The following is a 26,427-nucleotide window of genomic DNA, read 5'->3' on the forward strand; positions in this document are numbered from 1 at the left end:
GCAACTTGAATCCGTCCCTGTTCGTGTTGTTACACCCTCCGACAACACACCGACGAGGCATGATGCCTCCAAGGTACGGAAAACAGTCGAAAAAACGGAAAATAACAGAGCTGATTTGACTCGGTGTTTGTAATGTGTTTGAGAAAATGGCGGATTGCTTCCCGATGTGACGTCACGTTGTGACGTCATCGCTCCGAGAGCGAATAATAGAAAGGCTTTTAATTCGCCAAAATTCACCCATTAAGAGTTCGGAAATCGGTTAAAAAAATATATGGTCTTTTTTCTGCAACATCAGGGTATATATTGACGCTTACATAGGTCTGGTGATAATGTTCCCCTTTAATCTCGTTATATGCAAATATAATGACAATAAAGTCCATTCTATTCTATTCTATTCTATTCTATTCTACAGCTTGCCATTGTAAGCGTCTGTTAGCTTACAATGGCATTATTTTTGTATTGTTTCGGTTTCACAAATTGCGCAGTAAATTCAGCAAAATGTCACCGTGGAGTTATTGAGTCTGTTGAGCTGATTGGAGAGCTACCTTCCGCAGCTAGTGTGACCTCTGTTTTTTTTTTGATCAGCTGTTTTACTGCCGTGTCACAGACACCGTTTGGAAACAATTAAGTATGTAAAAATAATATAAAAAAATATTTCTGTGTAAATATTCATTTCAAAATAAATATATCTGTGGCTTATAGTCTAGTCTAGTGCTACTGATAAATGGAAAAATATTTTTTTCTTTTAGAATTTAGTGGGTGCAGCTTAAATCCCGGAAAATACGGTATTTTTTATTTTTTTATTTCATTGTTTTACCTTTCCAATCCAGTCTTGCATTGCGTAATTGTACATGTGCGCCACCCGCATAATGTGTTGCCGCAGAGGACAAAGTAATCTAATAATAGGCCTGACATCCACAGTTAGAACATTAGACATAAATTAAATATGGCAAGATTTGGGTCTGGACAATTGGATTTTGATGGGAATAATTGGCTATTACAATTCAGCGGCATGTAACACAGATGTTTACCGTGTGTGACTCATTTCTTGTCGGAACAAACAAGACAAAACACGAGATAATATCACAATAACCAGTCCATCTTAGATGAATGCAAACAACTAATGGTTTTCAGTATCAGTCAGAAATTAGAAGCTGAAGTCATCCTGTCCCACAACCACAAAGCTACGAATGCTGTTACAAAGATGTTGACTTGAGACGTTATCGGTCATGACAATGTACGGATATCTCGGAATCGAGTTTGCTTTATGGTTTATGAACACACCTTCGACGCAGAAGAGCAATGCATTTGATTAGCGTCTCTTCTCCCGGGCGTCCGCTTGGTTGATCAAAGAAAATGGGCGAGACAGAAAGTTCGCCATCCACGCTTGTCTCCACGTTATTGAACGATTTATCTTCCTTTTTGTGTTGTTCGGCACTCATTAGTCTTGATTTAATTTTCTCCTGTGCCCACTTGCAAGGGGAATCCAATTAGGGTTTAGGCTATTACCTCTCGCTTCCAACTCTCGGCGAGCGTTGGCTCGACTCCTGTGATCAGGAAGCGGGCAGGTTGAAAAACAAAGGCTAATTGATAACGAACGCCGTCTTCGAGCTAATCAATCTGGGTGTGGTGGAGTTCCTGAAGGGTTTGTTTAGAGGAGCACTACGTGAGCTGGTTATACAGCATGTTAAATGGTGTATTTACTGTATCTCTTAGATACTACCTACACCCTCATACATCAAAGAAAAACAACAGAATCCCATGAATAGTTGTCGTCAGAAGCAAGGAAAAACAGGCCCTTCTGACTCCTTAATGAAAATTTTAATAATAACTACAATGTGGAATTTCTGACCTTTTGAACCATATTTTGTGTCTGTCGAAGTCCGAAAAGAGAACGAGGTCGAAAAGCGTTAAGAATGTCTGCTCGTTTCTTTTTTTTTTGTATTCTGTGCCATTGAAGGAGCATATGTGGGTGAGAGTTGAATATATGGCCGGTCTGACCATTCTACAAAATGTTTTGATTGTTTGTTATGGCTAAAGGGTTCAAGAAGGTTGCAGAATAAACAGGTCCAAAACAACGGGACCTTGACACATGAGGAAAACAGATAAATGGCCAAGTAAACCATACTTGCCAACCCTCCCGAATTTTCCGGGTGACTCCCGAAATTCAGCGCATCTCCCGAAAACCTCCCGGGACAAATATTCTCCCGAAAATCTATCGATTTTCAGCCGGAGCTGGAGGCCACGCCCCCTCCAGCTCCATGCGGACCTGAGTGAGGACAGCCTTTTTTTCATGACAGGAGGACAACAGGGTGACAAGAACTAAATCATCCAGACTTGAGACAAATAGTATTATTATGTTTATCTTACCTAAAAATAAATATATTTATTAATTAAAAAAAAAAAACAACGAAATAAATGTTTACTATATTTTGCTAAAAACATCAAAATTAATTTTATTTTTATTTGTATTTTTTCTGACTCCTTATTACATCCAGCCATAGAATTATACCGTCCATCCATCCATTTTCTACCGCTTATTCCCTTTGGGGTCGCGGGGGGCGCTGGAGCCTATCTCAGCTACAATCGGGCGGAAGGCAGGGTACACCCTGGACAAGTCGCCATCTCATCGCAGTAGAATTATACCGGTACATTAAAATAAACATATTTGAAATAATTAATTTTAAATGATCATAATAATTCATTTAAAATGACCATATTTAATTATTAAAATAATTGCTTGTTTATCAACAACTTTACCATTATATTCATTACAATTTGAAGCTGTCAGAAGCCAAGTTATCTTATATCCATGTTATATTTATGCAAGTTTGAAGTATCAATTATCTAAACACAGATTTGTTTGCATATTTTCAGGATGCATATATATATATATATATATATATATGTATATGTATATATATATATATATATATATATATATATATATATATATATATATATATATACAGATGTGGGTAGAGTAGCCAGAAATTGTACTCAAGTAAGAGTACTGTTACTTTAGAGATGTATTACTCAAGTAAAAGTAAGGAGTAGTCACCCAAATATTTACTTGAGTAAAAGTAAAAAGTATGTTGTGAAGTACTGAGTAACTGATGAGTAACATATATACACACACACACACACACACACATATATATATATATATATATATATATATATATATAGACACACACACATATATACATACATTGATATATACAGTATATAATTTATATTTATTTATTTTGCCGTTTTTGTTTACATGTTAAAGGTGTTTTAATGAATATACATGCATGTTTAACACATATAGATTCCTTTCTTTCATGAAAACAAGAATATAAGTTGGTGTATTACCTGATTCTGATGACTTGCATTGATTGTAATCAGACAGTAGTGATGATAATGTCCACGTTTTCAAATGGAGGAGAAAAAAAGTTTCTCCTTTCTGTCTAATACCACATGAAAGTGGTTGGTTTTTGGCTTCTTATTTGTCCAGCTTCAATATTCGTTTTTATACACTTTTCAAGAAATACATTGGCGGCAAACTCCGTAGCTTGCTAGCTTGCTAGCTTGTTTGCGCTGGCTTTCGGAGACTCTTATTTTGAAAGTGCAGGCGCGATGGAGCGGCACTTTTATTGTGAAGACAGGAACTGTGCAGTCAGTCTTTAGGCTTTTGACGGGATGTACGGTTGAAATAAAAAAGGGTCTTTTTTCCTTCACACTTTTGATTGATTGATTGAAACTTTTATTAGTAGATTGCACAGTACAGTACATATTCCGTACAATTGACCACTAAATGGTAACACCCCAATAAGTTTTTAAACTTGCTTAAGTCAGGTCATGTGACCCGTGGCTCTGTTTGATTGGTCCAACGTCACCAGTGACTGCATCTGATTGGTGGAACGGAGTGAACGTCACCAGTGACTGTATTTGTTGAAACGCAGGCACTCTGGAGATCTGTCTGACAGACCAAAACAAACAAAGCGTGCATTAACAGATCGATAAAAATTAGTAGCGAGTAGCGAGCTGAATGTAGATAAAAGTAGCGGAGTAGAAGTAGCGTTTCTTCTCTATAAATATACTCAAGTAAAAGTAAAAGTATGTTGCATTAAAACTACTCTTAGAAGTACAATTTATGCCAAAAGTTACTCAAGTAGATGTAACGGAGTAAATGTAGCGCGTTACTACCCACCTCTGTATATATATATATATATATATATATATATATATATATATATATATATATATATATATATATATATATATATATATATATATATATATATATATGAAATACTTGGTGAATTTTAGCTGTCAATATACTCCTCCCCTCTTAACCACGCCCCCGACCACGCCCCCACTCCCCACCCCCCCACCTCCCGAAATCGGAGGTCTCAAGGTTGGCAAGTATGAAGTAGTCCAAGCCTATGTGTGATTCGCATGATTCTCGATTCATCCAACGTCTCCGGAGGACGTTGTCTGTTTACATCGGCAATTCAATCCGACTTTGTACCATTTGATTATGGGTAAATAAAACTTTTGTACTAAATTCACTTTTGTTGCTGTTTAAGATTCGGACCGTCTACCACAACAATCAGACTTTGCGGGTAAAATTTGAGTCCAGAACCTTCTACTTTTGCCTATAAGAAGTGTGAGCTACACGTTTTAGAAGCTCGGCTAAACAGATCCAGCTTAAGTGAAACACCAAGCATCATGTAGCTAAACAAGAAATACAAACCACAAACATAATCAAACGATCGCTTACTGTACAATGTCTGCTCTCACTGTGACGACGACTGATAGGATGTCCATATTTTCCCGTTTAGATGAATACCATATTTTTCGGACTATAAGTCGCAGTTTTTTTCTTAGTTTGGCCAGGGGTGCGACTTACACTCTGGAGCGACTTATGTGTGGAATTATTAACACAATACCGTAAAATATCAAATAAGATTATTTAGCTCATTCACGTAAGAGACTAGATGTATAAGATATCATGGGATTTAGCGATTAGGAGTGACAGATTGTTTGGTAAACATATAGCATGTTCTATATGTTATAGTTATTTGAATGACTCTTACCATAATATGTTACGTTAACATACCAGTTGGTTATTTATGCCTCATATAACGTACACTTATTCAGCCTGTTGTTAACTATTCTTTATTTACTTTAAATTGCCTTTCAAATGTCTATTCTTGGTGTTGGCTTTTATCAAATACATTTCCCCAAAAAATGCGACTTATACTCCAGTGCGACTTATATATGTTTTTTTCCTTCTTTATTATACATTTTCGGCCGGTACGACTTATACTCCGGAGCGATTTATACTCCGAAAAATACGGTAATTAATTTTAACCCACGCGACGACGGGTTAAAAAAGTTGCTGCTGACATTGTTTTCTGTTGTAGTGTGTGTATGTGTCTCTCCATTTCCGTGTATAAATTGAATGTCACAGATGAACAACTTCTAGATTGATGGCTAAATCCTCCTATTATCCAGAAGAGAGGCATGATTTATAATCTAGAATAACTTTGACGATCCGAGACATCGCCGGCTTAATGCCCAACTTCTAGATTCATGGCTAGATCCTCCCATTAACCAGAATAGAGGCATGATTTATCATCTAGAATAACTTTGACGATGCTGCAGTTTTGCATAAGCTTCCTTTTCTTTAGAGTTTAAGGGCAGGTTGCATCGTATTTGTTGCATTACTGCCATCTTCAGTTCCATTGTATAATTACATTAAAAGTCCAGTGCAGCATAAACTATAGTTAGCTCTTGGTTATCAATGCTAAAAATTGTTTGTCTGCGTTAGTGCTTATAATAACATTATTAATATATGGTTAATATTAATAATATTCTAGTCATACCAATGACTATAAAAATGGGACCCATTACCTCCCTGCTTGGCACTCAGCATCAAGGGTTGCAATTGGGGGTTAAATCATCAAAAATGATTCCCGGGCGTGATCACTGCTGCTGCTCACTGCTCCCCTCACCTCCCAGGGGGGTGATCAAGGTTGATGGGTCAAATGCAGAGAATAATTTCGCCACACTTAAGTGTGTGTGTGACAATCATTGGTACTTTAACTTTAACTTTAATATTCATGTCAGGAGATGTAAATAGAGTATAGGTTTTGGATGGTTATTTAGAGAATTTTGTGGGCAAAATAGAGAGCCCCCATTGACCCAATTGTTAGCGGACATTTTATTTTGTTATTTATTTACGACTTGGAATGCAAAAAAATATATATAGGGATGGTGAATGATAGACAGGACATCTCTCTGTAATTGTTGAGTATTTCCAGTATGACTGATATGATAACATGGTCAGAGTGCAGAAGCGTTGCTCCTTGGTGACGTCAATCTCCGTAAATAGCTAAATGTATTCGTAGTGAGATATATTTAAAATGGCTGACTGAATTTGTGGCATTTTGTGATGTTTTGACGGTATTTTCAGAGACTTTGCAGATTGTAAATGCAATTAGATAGGGTTTAATGCAGCGGTATCAAATGTACGGCCCGAGGGCCGGATCAGGCCCGCGAACAGGTTTTATCAGGCCCGCGGGATGAGTTTGCTAAGTATAAAAATTAATCTGACATTTTTGAATGAAAGAAACAGCTGTTCTAATTATGTCCACTGGATGTCGCAATAGCAATTATTTGTATCTTTGTCGATGATGCTACAGATGTACAACATAAACCACATGATGTTAGTATATCAGTCGAGGGAAATGATCAAACATAAATAACATCCTGTAATGTGATTTTGATATAATTTTTAAAATCTTAATAGATTGAAAATTAACACCAATGAGTGATGAACATTATCACATAATTTTTTCAGAAAATATAAATAATCCGTCAAATAAAGATAGAATACTATTAACTGTAAAAAAAAAAAAAAAAAAAAAAAAAACTACATTTGTAGAATTTCTGAATGTGCTTGTTCAATTTTTAAACAAACTAAACAATCTGTAGTTGTCTTTATTTTTAAGTTATCGTGCCGTGATTTTACCAGTTTGGCCCACTTGGGAGTAGATTTTTCTCCATGTGGCCCTCGATCTAAAATGAGTTTGACACACCTGGTTTAATGGATACAAGGAAACACAATCAGGCACTTAAAGTCAACTTCTTTTTCCACTCTACTTGTACTTTAATACTGGAAATCCTGCTGTCTGTCACATAGGGCTGCAACTAACGACTAGTTTAATAGACAAGTCAGCCATTATTTTTTTGATTAATCGACGAGTCGAACAATTATTGCTTTACACGTTTAGACTTAGACTTAGACAAACTTTAATGATCCACAAGGGAAATTGTTCCACACAGTAGCTCAGTTACAAAGGATGGACAGTGTTAGGATGGAAAGGATAGTGCAGGTATAAAGTAGAGAAAAAATGTACCGTAGTAGCAATATAAAATATAACATATATGTAATATTTGCATATTATATATACAGTAAATATATATATATATATATATACTGAAATATTATATTATATTTTTATATAATATATACAATATATAAAAATGACCATGTACAATATTACAGTATATGTAAAATATTTTAAATAATATCCAAAAGCTATTATGGTAAATTGTAACAAAATAAACATATATAACTATGGAAATAATGGTTTTCCACAAAAATAAATAAACATGAAGTGAAAAATGTCCTGTAGACCTAAATTTCATTTCAAACAAAAACCATGAAACATTTTTTTGTTTTAAATTTAATTTCCTTTAGTCACCTAAATGAATATTTCTGTAAATGTTATTTATCAATGTAAAAAAAAAATAAAAAAATTAGTACATTTCAATAAGAACAAATGCTATGTGTTTTTTTAAAAGGCTTCCATGGAAGGGCATGCCTACTATATCGTATACCCGTGTCCTATTACCGACAGGCCAGTATAAAAGAATGTGTGGGTGGTGAAGCTTCTATACATTTTACCCTCGTATTTTTAGCTGAACAAGCACTTATTCAAGTGGACATTGGCTGCAGGTCACGTACTTCCAGCCACTCGCTCGCCTACATGTGCAAGCCACACAAAGATCTTATCTGGCGTGGAAGTGAAAGTCGCTCTCACCTCGGGCTCCTTTTTTTTTTTGAATAACGAGACGAGAGCCCTCATCACTCATAAAGGCATTGATCATCCATAACTGTTTCAGATAAGATCCAAAAATATAAAAAACAAGATGATGTAGAAATGGCCTTTTTAACAATTCGAGTTTAGTGTCCTTAACCTTGAGGAGTGACAGATAATAGTCCCCGTCATTGGAAAGTGTCCACCCTTCCGCATTAAGCACCTTTTAAAGGAGATATATCACTGGTGTCTGCCTGATGAAACCTGCCGTGTTTTGGAATTATATCTCCATTTATTCTCATTTGCTGTCCTGAGGGTCCTCTAATTTGAATGACCCAGGCGGGCTCATTAAAGCAGAGGTTATCAGCTCTGTCTCGAAGGATGAGATGTTACAGGACCCTTTTTTTTATGTGTGCTCACACATTCCTGAAAAAAAAAAACCTGCTACTTCAGAGAACCCTCAAAGAATCTAATCACAGTCTGACATTCAAGATCTTCACTAACCTTCTGCCTGATTATGTCTTTTTGAATCTTCAAATTGTAGGTTTTCTCAGAAACTCATAAAATGTTTTTCCAATAGCATTCAATAACAACAATGCTCAATAAACTGCCGCAAGCGTTAGCTTGGGAAGAAAAAAAACGGTGTATTCCGAATGTGTGTGGTTCTTTTCTTTGATAGGCTGTGACAGATTAAGGACACCCTCACAGTAGGCAATATGTACTGTGCTCAAGTAGCCCTGACATTCAAACTGCTGATTGTATGATTTATGAGCGCGCTCTACACTGTGCATGGTCGCTTCCCTTGACCCAGCACAGTTGGAAGGGGTGTACTTGGGCATGAACCTGACTCTCGCCAGACCCTTGTAGGTCGCTGAGCTCAACACAGGGGTCTGGGCTCGAAGGCAATGCAAACTCCTTCCAGATAGCAAAAAATAATGAACCAATCAGGATCGCCAGGCGGGATTTCATAGATGTGACGTAGCCATACTTGCCAACCCTCCCTTCTAGGGAGACTCCTGAATTTCAGTGCCCCTCTCGAAATTCTCCCGGGGCAACCATTCTCCCGAATTTCTCCCGATTTCTACCCAGGAAAACAATATTGGGGGCGTGCCTTAAAGGCACTGCCGTTAGCGTCCTCTCTCACCTGAAAAGGAGACTAGTATATATGTCTCCGTTATCCATAGGTTTATCTACAACCCATAAAGTAGGCAGGCACGGAGCTATTTCTCAGCGTGTGTTTATTCCAGTCGGCACGTTAATCATTATGCAATGCTTCAAAACTACGGCAAGTAGTAATGTCCAAAAACATAACAGAGACGAAGCAGAAGAACGGAGAAGAGACATGTAAGATGAAGAAGTACGCTTGCAAGTTCCAAAATGATTGGAAAAAATTATTTCAGTTCATCCAAGAGTGTACTTGGGCATGAACCTGACTCTCGCCAGACCCTTGTCGGTCGCTGAGCTCAACACAGGGGTCTGGGCTCGAAGGCATTGCAAACTCCTTCCAGATAGCCAAAAATAATGAACCAATCAGGATCGCCGGGCGGGATTTCATAGATGTGACGTAGCCATACTTGCCAACCCTCACGATTTTCTAGGGACAATCCCGAATTTCAGTGCACCTCCCGAAAATCTCCCGGGGCAACCATTCTCCCGAATCTCTCCCGATTTCTACCCAGGACAACAATATTGGGGGCGTGCCTTAAAGGCACTGCCTTTAGTGTGCTCTCTCACCTGAAAAGGAGACTATTATATATGTCTCCGTTATCCATAGGTTTATCTACAACCCATAAAGTAGGCAGGCACGGAGCTATTTCTCAGCGTGTGTTTATTCCAGTCGGCACGTTAATCATCATGCAATGCTTCAAAACTATGGCAAGTAGTAATGTCCAAAAACATAACAGAGACGAAGCAGAAGAACGGAGAAGAGACATGTAAGAAGAAGAAGTACGCTTGCAAGTTCCAAAATGATTGGAAAAAATTATTTCAGTTCATCCAGGAGTGTACTTGGGCATGAACCTGACTCTCGCCAGACCCTTGTAGGTTGCTGAGCTCAACAAAGGGGTCTGGGCTCGAAGGCATTGCAAACTCCTTCCAGATAGCAAAAAATAATGAACCAATCAGGATCGCTGGGTGGGATTTCATAGATGTGACGTAGCCATACTTGCCAACCCTCCCTTCTAGGGAGACTCCTGAATTTCAGTGCCCCTCTCGAAAATCTCCCGGGGCAACCATTCTCTCGAATTTCTCCCGATTTCTACCCGGACAACAATATTGGGGGCGTGCCTTAAAGGCACTGCCTTTAGCGTCCTCTCTCACATGAAAAGGAGACTATTATATTTGTCTCCGTTATCCATAGGTTTATCTACAACCCATAAAGTAGGCAGGCACGGAGCTATTTCTCAGCGTGTGTTTATTCCAGTCGGCACGTTAATCATCATGCAATGCTTCAAAACTACGGCAAGTAGTAATGTCCAAAAACATAACAGAGACTAAGCAGAAGAACGGAGAAGAGACATGTAAGAAGAAGAAGTACGCTTGCAAGTTCCAAAATGATTGGAAAAAATTATTTCAGTTCATCCAGGAGTGTACTTGGGCATGAACCTGACTCTCGCCAGACCCTTGTAGGTCGCTGAGCTCAACACAGGGGTCTGGGCTCGAAGGCATTGCAAACTCCTTCCAGATAGCGAAAAATAATGAACCAATCAGGATCGCCGGGTGGGATTTCATAGATGTGACGTAGCCATACTCGCCAACCCTCACGATTTTCTAGGGACACTCCCGAATTTCAGTGCCCCTCCCGAAAATCTCCCGGGGCAACCATTCTCCCGAATTTCTCCCGATTTCTACCCAGGGCAACAATATTGGGGGCGTGCCTTAAAGGCACTGCCTTTAGCGTCCTCTCTCACCTGAAAAGGAGACTATTATATATGTCTCCGTTATCCATAGGTTTATCTACAACCCATAAAGTAGGCAGGCACGGAGCTATTTCTCAGCGTGTGTTTATTCCAGTCGGCACGTTAATCATCATGCAATGCTTCAAAACTACGGCAAGTAGTAATGTCCAAAAACATAACAGAGACGAAGCAGAAGAACGGAGGAGAGACATGTAAGGAGAAGAAGTACGCTTGCAAGTTCCAAAATGATTGGAAACAATTATTTCAGTTCATCCAGGAGTGTACTTGGGCATGAACCTGACTCTCGCCAGACCCTTGTAGGTCGCTGAGCTCAACACAGGGGTCTGGGCTCGAAGGCATTGCAAACTCCTTCCAGATAGCGAAAAATAATGAACCAATCAGGATTGCCGGGTGGGATTTCATAGATGTGACGTAGCCATACTTGCCAACCCTCACGATTTTCTAGGGACACTCCTGAATTTCAGTGCCCCTCTCGAAAATCTCCCGGGGCAACCATTCTCTCGAATTTCTCCCGATTTCTACCCGGACAACAATATTGGGGGCGTGCCTTAAAGGCACTGCCTTTAGCATCCTCTCTCACATGAAAAGGAGACTATTTTATTTGTCTCCGTTATCCATAGGTTTATCTACAACCCATAAAGTAGGCAGGCACGGAGCTATTTCTCAGCGTGTGTTTATTCCAGTCGGCACGTAATCATCATGCAATGCTTCAAAACTACGGCAAGTAGTAATGTCCAAAAACATAACAGAGACGAAGCAGAAGAACGGAGAAGAGACATGTAAGAAGAAGAAGTACGCTTGCAAGTTCGAAAATGATTGGAAAAAATGATTTCAGTTCATCCAGGACAGCTCGAAGGGGAAGGGGTATGCTGCCTGCACGTTTTGTAGATCAGACTTCTCCATTGGCGGCCGAACGGATACACTCATTCATGAACGGATTATTTATATATATAATAAATACTTGAAAATATATACAGTACACCCCCCGCTACCCCCCATCTCCCAAATTCGGAGGTCTCAAGGTTGGCAAGTATGGACGTAGCGCCGAAGCGACTGTTTGATTCAAACAACCATGGCGGCACGGAGCGAGGAGTCGTGTGCTGACATTGATTCTGCCATTGCAACTGTTTTGCGACATCGATCGAATATTAATTCTTTAAAAGATGAACAGAGAACGGTTTTGAAGTCATTAATTGGGGGCAAGGATGTTTTGGCTCTTCTTCCGACCGGGTTTGGATTTCCCAGCATCGCTCTCGTCAGAGTCACGGGTTGATTTGGATGTGAGTGGTTGAAGTAGCACGTCATTCAAGATAACGGACAAGTGGTTTATCCAATCACATACAATGATTTTTTTCTACAAGGCCCCCACCTTCTGAAATACATCTCCTATTGAGAACTCCCAGATCAATGTGTGGAGCTCAGCGAACGACAAGGATCTGGCGAGAGTCAGGTTACTTGGGCATAGTACGGTTACTCATACCACTGTGTTGGAGTGTTGATTAACAGGGGATTTGAATGTTGATAACTACAGTATCGTATTTCAGTGCCTCCAGGATTTCGCGATTGTGTCAATCAACCAATTCCCAAAGTCCATAACTGACCCACACATTTTGGACAATCAGCGTCATTTCCGACAATCGTTTTTGTCTCTGGGCATCGCTCAGATCAACTATCTCATCAAAACTGATGTTAGTTTATTGAGAGTTGTGTTATCTCCCCTGTTTGCTTCTTTGTCTTGACTTGTCTTGTCTGAACCATCTTGTTGCCTCTTTTTGCACTGCTCTCCAAATTTAAACATTGGAACTAATTAACTGCCCTCAACGAAATTGACAAGATCTTAGGTTTGGGGCAACCTGCTAGTCGTGACGGAGCGGTTGTTGCTGGACACACGACGGAATCTTGGTAGAAGAAGGAGTGAAGATATCCACCTATTCGGAATTATGACAACAGGACAACTGCTGATTGGAGTAAGCGTTGCTCTGGTTTGTCGACAAATTGGAAGTTGCTGGCAGTCTTCAAAGTACCCCAAAGGTGCCACAAATGATTGGAAGATGCGGGCAGAACTGTGTTTTGGATAACACCGGACAGTCTGCACTGCAGGATGAAAAATATTATTTTCACTCGCATACAAATACATTTTAACTTGGTTTGTTTCTCTGGCTTCGAGACTCTACCGAAGGACGGTGCGGCGAAGACACAAAAAATTCCCTTCTTGTCTCTCATGGACACACACCTGTTGTTGTTGACTTTGGACTGACTGGCAAGAACACCAAGGCTGCAGAACAGAGACACGCGGAAAGCTTACACAGACACACATGCATCCACAAAAACTTGATGCGAATCCCTTAGGCGTGATGGACGGCTGGGCAGCGCCTGAAGAGCTGCAGCCTGCCACCGTAGCCCCCACTCCCTCCCCTCTGTTGCAAGTCTTGAGATGTATGTTGTAATATGTATGTGTGCTTTGCTATGGAGGTTTTTCTCCACTCCAGATTAGGGAGCCCAGTCTAGATTATATTTTTTTACTCTTCCTCTGTCACGATTGGGGGGTCGCATCTTTCTGCGGGGTTCATTCTCCCGGGATGCAGACGGACTACTCCGGACAAGGCGTGCAGGTAGGAACATGATTTAATTTTCGAAAATCAAACACGTACCAAAAACAAAAAACAAGCAGAAGGAAAAACGTGCCGATCGCACGTGAAGCTAAGGTACAAACTAGCACAGGAAGCTAAAACTAGGGGACAAGACATACTAACGTAACCTGTTGCGTACGGCAAACAATGAAGCCAGACTGAGCGTGGCGAGAAGGGTGAATAAATAGCTCTCTGATTAGTGGTTGACAACAGGTGAGCGTGCCGACCATTAACCAGAGGCAGGTGAACCCAATTAATCCCCATGGAAACTAAAACAAACCCAGAGGTGCACAAACAGGAACTTAGGGAGTCCAAAACTAACAGAAAATAACAAAATATGATCCGGGCCACGGATCATGACATCCTCTCCCAGCGTTGACCTTTTCCCCATCTTTTACGGGGCGCCTTGTGGCGACCCATCAGTGTTCCTGTTCTATAACCCTGTACACTGTTTGTTTATCTAATCTTGAACGGGTTTGTGCTGAAAACAAAGTTTTGTTGAACTTGTGCAATGACAATAAACACCTACTTACCTACCTACCTATCTACCTACCTAGACAAAGCAGGAACAGCAATGTGTAACAATATCTCTGGACCGGCGGCCCCCAGGACCCCGGCTTATTTTCAGTTCAAACCCATGGTTTCAGCCTTTCAAAGCTTCTCTTGGACAACCGATTTTTGACCTCGGTATTTGTAAAATCCTTGTTACGGCCCTGTATCCAATACGTATTATCTACACGACATTCAACATAGGCCCCCTTTAAGGTTTTCGAGGTTTCTCCAAGCTGATTTGTTTTCTTCGTTTTTTTGTAGCAGTTTAAGGAAGATTAGATATTTTATCATAATCACAGTTCTTTCAATTTCTCTTGCCAATAATGGAAGTTTTGCTCATCCGATGTACAAAATGCACTTTAAAAGCAATGCATTAGTACTTTTTATTTTTTTCCCCAACTTTTTTTATTGGCATTTTCAAATACACAGAAAAAAGTGCAAGTCGAAACAGTACAATTTTAAAGTCAGTAAATTATTCACACCCTTTTCCTTAGAACCCAAACCACCCACCCACCCTCCCACCCCACTCAGGTCCCACCAACGAGGGACATATGGCACAATTATATAACAAGTAAGACGACAAAGACAGACACATTCTCACCATACTTGCCAACCCTCCCGGATTTTCCGGGAGACTCCCGAAATTCAGCGCCTCTCCCGAAAACCTCCCGGGACAAATTTTCTCCCGAAAATCTCCCGAAATTCAGGCGGAGCTGGAAGCCACGCCCCCTCCAGCTCCATGCGGACCTGAGCGACGTCAGGTGCGCAACACCACGTAAATCGTTGGCCAACCAAAAAGTAACCCTAGTACGCTATAGCCAACATTCACCAGGAGATGGCAACAGACAAATATAGATAACTCTATTACATTATTCCCCTTTTAGAAATGTATAGAAGTTACTCAAAATAAATAAACAACACAACCAAAAAATGCAGCAGCTCAATTAAAAAACTGTACTCAAGCCACATTATTTTTCTTTTTTTTTTAGTACTGAACTCTTAACCCTCATTTGTAAAAAAATGACATGCTTATTATACAAACAGTATTTGTACACCTTTAACACAGATTTTTATACTGTCTTCAGAGATTCAGTTTTTTTGGTGGTACTCGAAACCTTTCTGGGTACCTGCGAAAGGGTGTTCAGCATGGTTAGAAAAATAGTGACAGAGAATAGAACAAGGATGGACAATTCAACCCTTAACTCAACAATGAGTAGATGAGTGTTATGTGTGTGTATATGTGTAAATAAATGAACACTGAAATTCAAGTATTTCTTTTATTTATATATATATATATATATATATATATATATATATATATATATATATATATATATATATATATAAATAAATAAATATGTATATATATATGTGTATATATATATATATATATATATATACATATATATAATAAAATCAATATATATACAGTTAGAATTCACTGAAAGTCAAGTATTTCTTATATATATATATATATATATGTATGAAATACTTGACTTGGTGAATTCTAGCTGTAAATATACTCCTCCCCTCCTAGCCCCGCCCCCAACCACGCCCCCGCCCCACCTCGACCACGCCCCCCACCTCCCGAAATCGGAGGTCTCAAGGTTGGCAAGTATGATTCTCACACACACACACACACACACATATGAGGCCAGAGACAGACAGGCTGAAAAGGAGAGAGAGGGGGAAAAAATATATTAAAAAAAATAAAATAAATAATAATAAAATAAAAATAAAAAGAATTGTACTTTTTATTTTGATATAAGCTGACCAATAATACATACTCGCGCTTGTTCATACGTTATCAATTTGACGCTTTCACGCATCTTACAAAGGAGTTTGGAGAGCGAATGGGCTAGTGCAACTATTTAGAGTGTGCATGGCTCATGGAGCTCTGCATAGCCTTCTAATAATGGTTCGCAAGATTGAAAAATTGGGGTGATTTTTTACCCCCAAAAATGTCACTGCGGGAGTGACCAAAAAAAAAATGACAACAGAAAGTACATCAAAAACCAAGGCGAGACAAGGCTTTCTTTCAAATGCATGATGTGTTGGCCCTAAGACCTGATATTGAACACATAAGCCTTTTATAATTGAAGCCTGGGGCAACACACTTACGCGTAATGAAAACACTCCCACTTAACACAAATTGGAATTGGGAATTGAAGCGACGGAATGTTGTTGTTGCTGTACGGTAGAAAATGGTGCTCAACTAATAACCTGAGTGAATGAGCAAAAGTGTTACCTAGAGCGGTGCGAGTAACAGGTTTGTGTCGGTCAATTTCACCTCTCTGGGTGTTTCCTTTGTATTTGAATGGCAAACCCAGATAACACGAGTTGAGTGATTTAAAGTTTATCACTGGAAAAACTATTAGCATTTTATCTGAGTGAACGCTGAAGTGACAAATGAATACTAAGTTAGAGGAGCATGTTCGGCAGCGCACAATCATAGAGTACTTACAAGCAGACACAGTGTGTAGACAGAAAAGGGAGAACGGACGCATTTTGGCCTAAAAACTAAAGATAAAGGTGAAGTTATAACACTGAAACGCCCTCAGGAAGAGGTGCTGTAAGACATGGCTAGCTAGCTAGCGGCTAATGTCCATCCGCAGTGTTTTAGCTACTTCTAAATCACTAATCCTCACCTCCATGGCGACAAATAAAGTACGTTTCTTACAAGTATCATCCCTGCAGGACGAGGAATAGCTAAACATGTAGGAGGATACGATAGCTCACCGGCGTCACCGCTAACAAAAGATAGCGCTCCACTGTAATGATACCAAGTACAAGAGCGTATCTAATCGTTACTACTATGATTACATCAATATTTTTTATTAACACAATTTTTTTTTCCCTTTTTTTAAAATTCATATTATGTTTATAAACTCATGAAATATGTCCCTGGACACATGAGGACTTTGAATATGACCAATGTATGAATCCTGTAACTACTTGGTATCGGATCCATACCTAAATGTGTGGTATCATCCAAAACTAATGTAAAGTATCGAACAACAGAAGAATAAGTGATTATTACATTTTAACAGAAGTGTAGATAGAACATGTTAAAAGAGAAAGTAAGCAGATATTAACAGTAAATGAACAAGTGGATTAATAATCAATTTTTACAGTTTGTCCTTTATAATTTTGACAAAATAATAGAATGATAAATGACACAATATGTTACTGCATATGTCAGCAGACTAATTATGAGCGTTTGTTTGTTTACTTACTACTAAAAGACAAATTGTCTTGTATGTTCACTATTTTATTTAAGGACAAACTTGCAATAAGAAACATATGTTTAATGTACCCTAAGATTATGTGTTAAAATAAAGCCAATAATGCCATTTATTTGTGGTCCCCTTTATTTAGATTAGTATCAAAGTATCAAAATATTGGTATCGGGACAACACTACTGCAATGTAATAATGAATATTAGACGGGTTTATGCCAAAATCGGGACCAGCACCCGCAGGCACGGTCCAATTACAGTCTTTTAAAGGGGAACATTATCACCAGACCTATGTAAGCGTCAATATATACCTTGATGTTGCAGAAAAAAGACCATATATTTTTTTAACCGATTTCCGAACTCTAAATGGGTGAATTTTGGCGAATAAAACGCCTTTCTATTATTCGCTCTCGGAGCGATGACGTCACAACGTGACGTCACATCAGGAAGCAATCCGCCATTTTCTCAAACACCGAGTCAAATCAGCTCTGTTATTTTCCGTTTTTTCGACTGTTTTCCGTACCTTGGAGACATCATGCCTCGTCGGTGTGTTGTCGGAGGGTGTAACAACACAAACAGGGACGGTTCAAGTTGCACCAGTGGCCCAAAGATGCGAAAGTGGCAAGAATGTGGACGTTTGTTCCGCACACTTTACCGACAAAAGCTATGCTACGACAGAGATGGCAAGAATGTGTGGATATCCTGCGACACTCAAAGCAGATGCATTTCCAACGATAAAGTCAAAGAAATCTGCCGCCAGACCCCATTGAATCTGCTGGAGTGTGTGAGCAATTCAGGGACAAAGAACCTCGCTAGCACAGCAAGCAAAGGCGGCAGTTTGTTCCCGCAGACGAGCGAGCTACACCCCCCTGGATGTCTTGGCTCACACCGTCCCTTATGCCACCGAAGATGATCAAGAGAAGAATATCGACCCTAGCTTCCCTGGCCTGCTGACATCAACTCCAAAACTGGACAGATCAGCTTTCAGGAAAAGAGAGCAGATGAGGGTATGTCTACAGAATATATTAATTGATGAAAATTGGCCTGTCTGCACTCTCAAAGTGCATGTTGTTGCCAAATGTATTTCATATGCTGTAAACCTAGTTCATAGTTGTTAGTTTTCTTTAATGCCAAACAAACACATACCAATCGTTGGTTAGAAGGCGATCGTCGAATTTGACCTCGCTTTCTCCCGTGTCGCTGGCTGTCGTGTCGTTTTTGTCGGTTTCGCTTGCATACGGTTCAAACCGATATGGCTCAATAGCTTCAGTTTCTTCTTCAATTTCGTTTTCGCTACCTGCCTCCACACTACAACCATCCGTTGCAATACATGCCTAATCTGTTGAATCGCTTAAGCCGCTGAAATCCGAGTCTGAATCCAAGCTAATGTCGCTAGAGCTTGCTGTTCTATGCGCCATGTTTGTTTGTATTGGCATCACTGTGTGACGTCACAGGAAAATGGACGGGTGTTTATAACGATGGTTAAAATCAGGCACTTTGAAGCTTTTTTTAGGGATATTGCGTGATGGGTAAAATTTTGAAAAAAACTTCGAAAAATAAAATAAACCACTGGAAACTGATTTTTAAAGGCTTTAACCATTCTGAAATTGTGATAATGTTCCCCTTTAAGACTGCTAATTCATTCTGAAGAATCCCATGGCTCATCTTAATGAGTATAAATGTCACATTGAGGCATATATATATATATATATATATTAGAGATGCGCGGATAGGCAATTATTTCATCCGCAACCGCATCAGAAAGTCGTCAGCCATCCGCAATCCACCCGATCTAACATTTGATCAGAACCGCATCTGCCCGCACCCGCCCGTTGTTATATATCTAATATAGACGATGCAAGGCATTAGTGAGGTTATAAAGCTTTTGCCTGTTAAAGAAAGGAGACTGATCCAATGCAGCACAGACATTCGCGTGCCACGCTGTCACGACCCAGACGCACACCAATCATATGGGAGCCGCGCTGAGCGCACCTCCAAGCGCGTCTCGCTGCCGGCGACGGCCGGGTATATGGGCCCGACGCTCCAGCGCCATCCATTTTCAGGGCTAGTTGATTCGGCAGGTGGGTTGTTACACACTCCTTAGCGGGTTCCAACTTCCATGGCCACCGTCCTAGCTGCTGTCTATATCAACCAGGGTGAGCCCCACCCCTTTCGTGAGCGCACTGCGCGCGGAGTGACCCCTGTTACGCGCCCCCGGCAACAGGGGTGGCGGGCAGGTAAGCTGCGCGGGCGAAGCGCGCGGAGTGACCCCTGTTACGAACCCCCGGCCACGGGGGTGGCGGGCAGGTAAGCTGCTTACCTGCTGCGCGTGACGCCGGCCGCGGCGAAGGCGGACGAGGCGGGGTGTCGGTGCAGTGGGCGCGGTGGTGACCCTGGACGTGCGTCGGGCCCTTCTCGCGGATCGCCTCAGCAACGGCTCCCGGTGGGGCCCTCTCGGGGGAAGGGGCCTCGGTCCCGGACCCCGGCGAGGCGTCCCTTCTCCGCTCCGTAAAAGTGTCCATCTCTTTTTTTTTTTTCTTCTGTTGTGGCATATGCAGCAGGTGCCTGCTCGTTTTTCGTATGTGGGTAACAACATTTAACTATGTATATATATTTCCGAATTGGTTTAACTGCCACCCGCCTGAATCTATTTAAAATCTAATTTTTTTTTTATTTCAACCACCCGACCCGACCCGACCCGCGGATAAAATCTAATTTTTTTTTTATTTCATCCGCCCGATCCGCGGATAATCCGCGGACTCCGCGGTTGTGCCCGCAAACCGCGCATCTCTAATATATATATATATATATATATATATATATATTATTATTTATTTATTTTTTTTTTTTTTATTTATTTATTTTTTTTTTTATATAATATAATTATATTCATAAGCTTTACAGAAAGTAGAGGATTACAACATTCCTTCAAACCCAAAAGATGTCTGTCCTACTTACTCATGCATAGTTTTTTTTGGGGTGTTTTTCTGTGAGCCGGAGGTGTTGCCAATTAGCGGCGACACTCGTTAATAGGAATTTGAGTGAGAGCGTCCCAACTAAAAAAAAACGTCCGTCAGCGGGTCAAAAAGTCAAAAGGTGAAATCCAATTAATTACACTTCATGCGCGCAGATAACAACACTGAATGCAAATTACCAACGCACTTGCGAATATTAATGAATGTCACTGTAATTAACCTCCCCCCTGGGTACAGCTCTAATTAAAGTCATAGATAAACTTAAAAAAAAAAAAAAAAAAATTGAATACAATCTACTCCCCTCAATGAACTCATGTTGGAGAGTGCACACGTTGAACCTGGCTAATTGAAGTCTCTTGAAAGAATTGCAAGTGTCTCTTCAAACATTAATATGACCCACTAGGATTAGGTCTTTATTAAAAAGGGGGAAAAAAATGGATGCAAGTGATTAATTGTCTCCACCCTTGGAAAATACAATAGGATGGACTTTTGGTGTCATTGTTATATTTAGAAACACAGAATTGCAGATGACCCGCCAGCAGAGCACATATAGACAAGACATTTATGTTCCAGTTAAAAAATATATGTGTAAAAAAAAAAAATGAAAAAATGGAAGTCATAAATTGGCATATAAAAAAGGTCGAAAAGGCGGTGGGCGGGGCGAGGGGGATCACCAGTGACAGTTTTTATGACCCCTCTGCAGAGCCTTCCTGTCTTCCACTGTGGTGGCGGTTTAAGTTTGAACGTGCATACAATTTAAAACGTCACAATTTCTGTTTTCAACATGTTCGAAAAGGAGTAGGAAGAAGCAGAGCTTATTCAATCCCGTCCCTTTTAAAGCCAATCTTGTTACGGGTGTACAGGGGAAGAAGACGGCACAGACAGCAGGTACGTCGTTTTAACTCTATATTTATTCATATATATATATATATACATATATGTATATATACACAATAGAATGGAGTGTGACTAATCCAAATTATGTGTGGTGTGCGACTATGTGTGGAAATTAACAGAGGAGTGTTACCAGTAGTGTGGAGCGAGAGGCGGAAGTGCAAGAGGGGCAAGGCTGGCTCGGAGGTCCGTGAGTAGGCGTGAGGTCAAGGCGCAGGAGAGAGGCGTCAAATGTCCGTGTCCAGGCGGCGGGAGGTCGAGATCCAAGAGGCAGCCAGGAAAGCAGAGGGAACACGGGGAGACGAGACGCACAGCTGGTGACGCGGTAACGGAGGTATGCTGCTGGAAGGCGACAAGGGGGACACGAGACAAATGAACACGGAGGGCATACTTGCCAACCTTGAGACCTCCGATTTCGGGAGGTGGGGGAGGTGGGGCGTGGTGGAGGGGCGTGGTTGGGGGCGTGGCTAAGAGGGGAGGAGTATATTTACAGCTAGAATTCACTAAGTCAAGTATTTCATATATATATATATATATATATATAATAAATATATATATATATATATATATATAAGAAATACTTGACTTTATATATATATAAGAAATACTTGACTTTCAGTAAATTCTAGCTATAAATATATATTTCTTTTATTGTATATGTATATATATATATAAAGTAAATACTTGAATTTCAGTGTTCATTTATTTACACATATTCTTGTTGAGTTAAGGGTTGAATTGTCCATCCTTGTTCTATTCTCTGTCACTATTTTTCTAAGCATGCTGAACACCCTCTCTGATGATGCATTGCTGTGTGGCACGCACAAAAGTGTTTTCATCAAATGCACAAGATGGCAGTATTGTCCTGTTTAAGAGTGTCACAACATTGCTGTTTACGGCAGAAGAGCTGCTTTACGGTAGACGAAAACGTGACTGCTGTTGTTGTGTGTTGTTACCGCGCTGGGAGGACGTTAATGAAGCTGCCTAACAATAAACCCACATAAGGAACCAAGAACTCGCCCTCGATCATTCTACAGTTATAACGTCATTTGGCAGGCACACCGTTTATATTGTGGGAAAGCAGACTCACGTCCGCATGGACCTGAGTCCGCCTGAATTTCGGGAGATTTTTGGGAGATAATTTGTTCCGGGAGGTTTTCGGAAAATCCGGGAGGGTTGGCAAGTATGACGGAGGGGGAGAAACACAGAGAGAAAGAATGCAAGAGCTTGATATGTTCGGCTTACTGTACAGGACAGGTCGCTACGTTCTGGCACAGGATAGCAGGTTGCGCTGGCTTAAGGAGGCAGGAGAGCTCGTCAGCGACAGGTGTGTAGATTGCTGAATGGCGATTGAATGTAGCCGCATTAAAAGCAACTCCAGTGTCAGTGCGACAGTCTATAAATATGCAAAACATAGGAAAGAAAGAAAATAAATGGTGCAAAAGGAGGTAAGGTGCACAGTCCAGTCCTGAGAACGAATGTTCTGAATGTGTTGTTTAAATATTAAATATTATACTATATACATATATGATATTAAAGTGAAAAATTACAACCATAATAAACAGTTAAATATTATTATTATTATTATTATGCAGCTACACAATTGTATTATTTATATGTTTATGCTATTCTTACATGGGGAAAATAATTGAACTGTAAAAATGTAAAATAAAAGCAAAAAATCGGTATGTAATGAGAAATCATTCTGAAATGTTCTAACTTAGAATTTATAATAATATACTTATATTATATTATAATATAATTTTTTTTTTTTAGATTAACAAAAAATCAATATGGCTGCCGCATACTTTGACTGATCGGTATGCGGGCCTTGGTGGAAAAAGTTTGGACACCCCTGATCTAAAGTATCAAAAGTATTTTGAGTTGAGAATCGATATCAGTGCATGAAAATCTGATATTGCCGGTTTCGCTACGCATTCACATCACTATTTAACGTGTTAACCCCGAAAGGGACAAGCGGTAGAAAATGGATGGATGGATGGAAGGCATTAGACGTCATCAAAAAAAAGACGTGCGATTTACCGACATATGGAAAATGAAATGGGGATTGAGGATGAATGTAACCGTTGACTACAACAGTAAAATCTGAAATGCGAGAGAAAGGTATTAATGATTAAACAGCCAAGCCCGCTGTCTCACTTCTGTGCGTCTTTGCATGTCAATGGATTGCCGAGCGGGGTCATTGGTCATTCGAGGCTCGCGGCTCGCCTGTCTACTCGAATATACGCTAACTGGCCTTGCCTGCGGCAGCCTTTAAAGAATATCGCTTTGTGGAATGAGGGTGAGGGGGTAGGCGGCGGCCGATGGGATGGATTGAGGAGGGGTGCATCAGCAGGGCAGACCTTGGCTGAGCACGGTCCCTTTGGTTCAAACTCCTGCTTGACCAGATTGTTGACTCATGAGGACCCTTTCCAGTTGAACGCCGCTTGTTGCAGTTGTCTTTCCAAAGGCAGTTTGTTCTGTTTTTGTTTTGGGTTTTTTTTTTTTTTTTGCCTTTTGGTTCGGGACCCTTTGGGGCTGTGTGACAAGGGGTGGAACTTTCGTGTCTTCTGCGGTGCTTTTTTGTGAACTTCTGGATCTGCCTCCCGGGAGCCCTTTGGCCGTGGAGACCGGGTGCTGGGTCTCTGCCGCACCAGAGTCCGTTTGGAGAGACTGGAGGAGATGCGGATGAAGAGACAGGGCTGCGGAGCTGGTGCTGAGTCCCGTGACGGACAAGCTACACGGAGTCTAGGCTGAATGAGCAGGTATTGGACGCCTCGGTCTCCTTGGACGCATCCTCGCTCGTCCATGCGGACTGGACACTGGCCGAGAGTTAGTGGGCGGCCGAGGGTGGTTGCTTTGTTGGGTCTGCTCCTGTCTCTGGCCATGCTCGCCCCACCCCAGCAGAAGATGACGTGGAACACCGCAGTTTTTACTTTTGTAGCTGTGTGTAGAAATGGCTGGTTGCATCAGCTCTGCTCTTTTAAAGGGGAACATTATCACAATTTCAGAAGGGTTAAAACCATTAAAAATCAGTTCCCAGTGGCTTATTTTATTTTTCGAAGTTTTTTTCAAAATTTTACCCATCACGCAATATCCCTAAAAAAAGCTTCAAAGTGCCTGATTTTAACCATCGTTATATACACCCGTCCATTTTCCTGTGACGTCACACAGTGATGCCGATACAAACAAACATGGCGGATAGAACAGCAAGTTTATAGCGACATTAACTCGGATTCAGACTCGGATTTCAGCGGCTTAAGCGATTCAACAGATTACGCATGTATTGAAACGGATGGTTGTAGTGTGGAGGCAGGTAGCGAAAACGAAATTGAAGAAGAAACTGAAGCTATTGAGCCATATCGGTTTGAACCGTATGCAAGCGAAACCGACGAAAACGACACGACAGCCAGCGACACGGGAGAAAGCGAGGACGAATTCAGCGATCGCCTTCTAACCAACGATTGGTATGTGTTTGTTTGGCATTAAAGGAAACTAACAACTATGAACTAGGTTTACAGCATATGAAATACATTTGGCAACAACATGCACTTTGAGAGTGCAGACAGCCCAGTTTTCATCAATTAATATATTCTGTAGACATACCCTCATCCGCTCTCTTTTCGTGGGGGTCTGGCGGCAGATTTCTTTGACTTTATCGTTGGAAATGCATCTGCTTTGAGTGTCGCAGGATATCCACACATTCTTGCCATATCTGTCGTAGCATAACTTTCGTCGGTAAAGTGTGAGGAACAAACGTCCAATTTCTTGCCACTTTCGCATCTTTGGGCCACTGGTGCAACTTGAATCCGTCCCTGTTCGTGTTGTTACACCCTCCGACAACACGCCGACGAGGCATGATGTCTCCAAGGTACGGAAAACAGTCGAAAAAACGGAAAATAACAGAGCTGATTCGAGCGAATAATAGAAAGGCGTTTAATTTGCCAAAATTCACCGATTTAGAGTTCGGAAATCGGTTAAAAAAATATATGGTCTTTTTTCTGCAACATCAAGGTATATATTGACGCTTACATAGGTCTGGTGATAATGTTCCCCTTTAATGTCCTTAATGTCCTTTTTGCTCTTTGATGTTTCCCTTTTACACACATGCTTATTATGTGTGCTATGGCTATGAGATTGTGTTTAGTCATTTTCCTTTGCCTCAGTCTGGACCCCCTCTCCAGGGGTCCAGTCTTAGACCCCCCACAAGAGGAGTTTTGAAATGCTGAAATCATGGGTCAGGCATGTGATATGAACTTAATGAAAATAAGCCGGGGGTCTGGTGGCCGCCGCTCCCCCAGTCCCCAGCGTGTATCGGACACCTCGGTCTCCTTGAATGCATCCTCGCTGGACTGGACACTGGCCGAGATTTGGCTCTCTTGGTTGCTTTGTTGGGTTTTCTCCTGTCTCTGGCCATGCTCCCCCCACCCCAGCAGACGATGGTTGTAAGCAAAAATGTGAGTTCCAAGCATCCCAGAGTGAACCCCATAAAATCGGACAAAAACATCTGGGCTTAGCTGAATGCGGCTCTGTAGCGCCGCCCTAGTGGCTCCTTGGACCTCTTTCAGAGATGTGTGAAAATGGAAAAAGATGAAGACATTTTTTTTTTTTTTTTTTGTAATATATTTTCTGTACATGACACAAACCCTCATAATTGGTAGAAATCCCATTGTTTATGTCATACATGCTTCACTGATGAGAGAATTTGGCGAGCGCCGTTTTGTCCTACTAATTCCAGCGATCGTTGAACTCATCGTAGTTTGTTTACATGTCCAACTTTCTCCGACGCTGCCACAGAAAGACGTGTTTTATGCCACTTCTTCTTTGTCTCATTTTGTCCACCAAACGTCTTATGCTGTGCGTGACTGCACAGAGGTGAGCTTTGTTGATTTTATTGATTTGCTGGAGTGCTAATGAGAGATATTTGGTCAATCCATGACTGCAAGTTAATCGGTGCTAACATGCTAAATGTTTTTTTGTTGTTGTTGTTTTTACTTTTGTAGCTGTGTGTAGAAATGGCTGGTTGCATGAGCTCTGCTCATTTAATTCCTTAATGTCCTTTGTGCTCTTTGATGTTTCCCTTTTACACACAAATGCTTATGTGTGCTATGGCTATGAGATTTT

The 26,427-nt window shown here is 40.8% G+C and overlaps 1 long non-coding RNA gene across 1 annotated transcript in view; it reads left to right on the forward strand.

The window, feature by feature from the left end:
* LOC133576356 (uncharacterized) overlaps positions 1-21,689 on the forward strand; it is a 62,235-nt gene extending 40,546 nt beyond the window's left edge. The window contains exons 3-4 of the long non-coding RNA XR_009811624.2: positions 21,206-21,297; positions 21,426-21,689. This is a non-coding gene — a long non-coding RNA (uncharacterized lncRNA). The remainder of the gene's footprint in view (positions 1-21,205; positions 21,298-21,425) is intronic.
* The last annotated feature ends 4,738 nt before the right edge of the window (positions 21,690-26,427 follow it).

This window comes from Nerophis lumbriciformis, linkage group LG03 (assembly GCF_033978685.3).
Source record: "Nerophis lumbriciformis linkage group LG03, RoL_Nlum_v2.1, whole genome shotgun sequence".
Taxonomy (NCBI): domain Eukaryota; kingdom Metazoa; phylum Chordata; class Actinopteri; order Syngnathiformes; family Syngnathidae; genus Nerophis; species Nerophis lumbriciformis.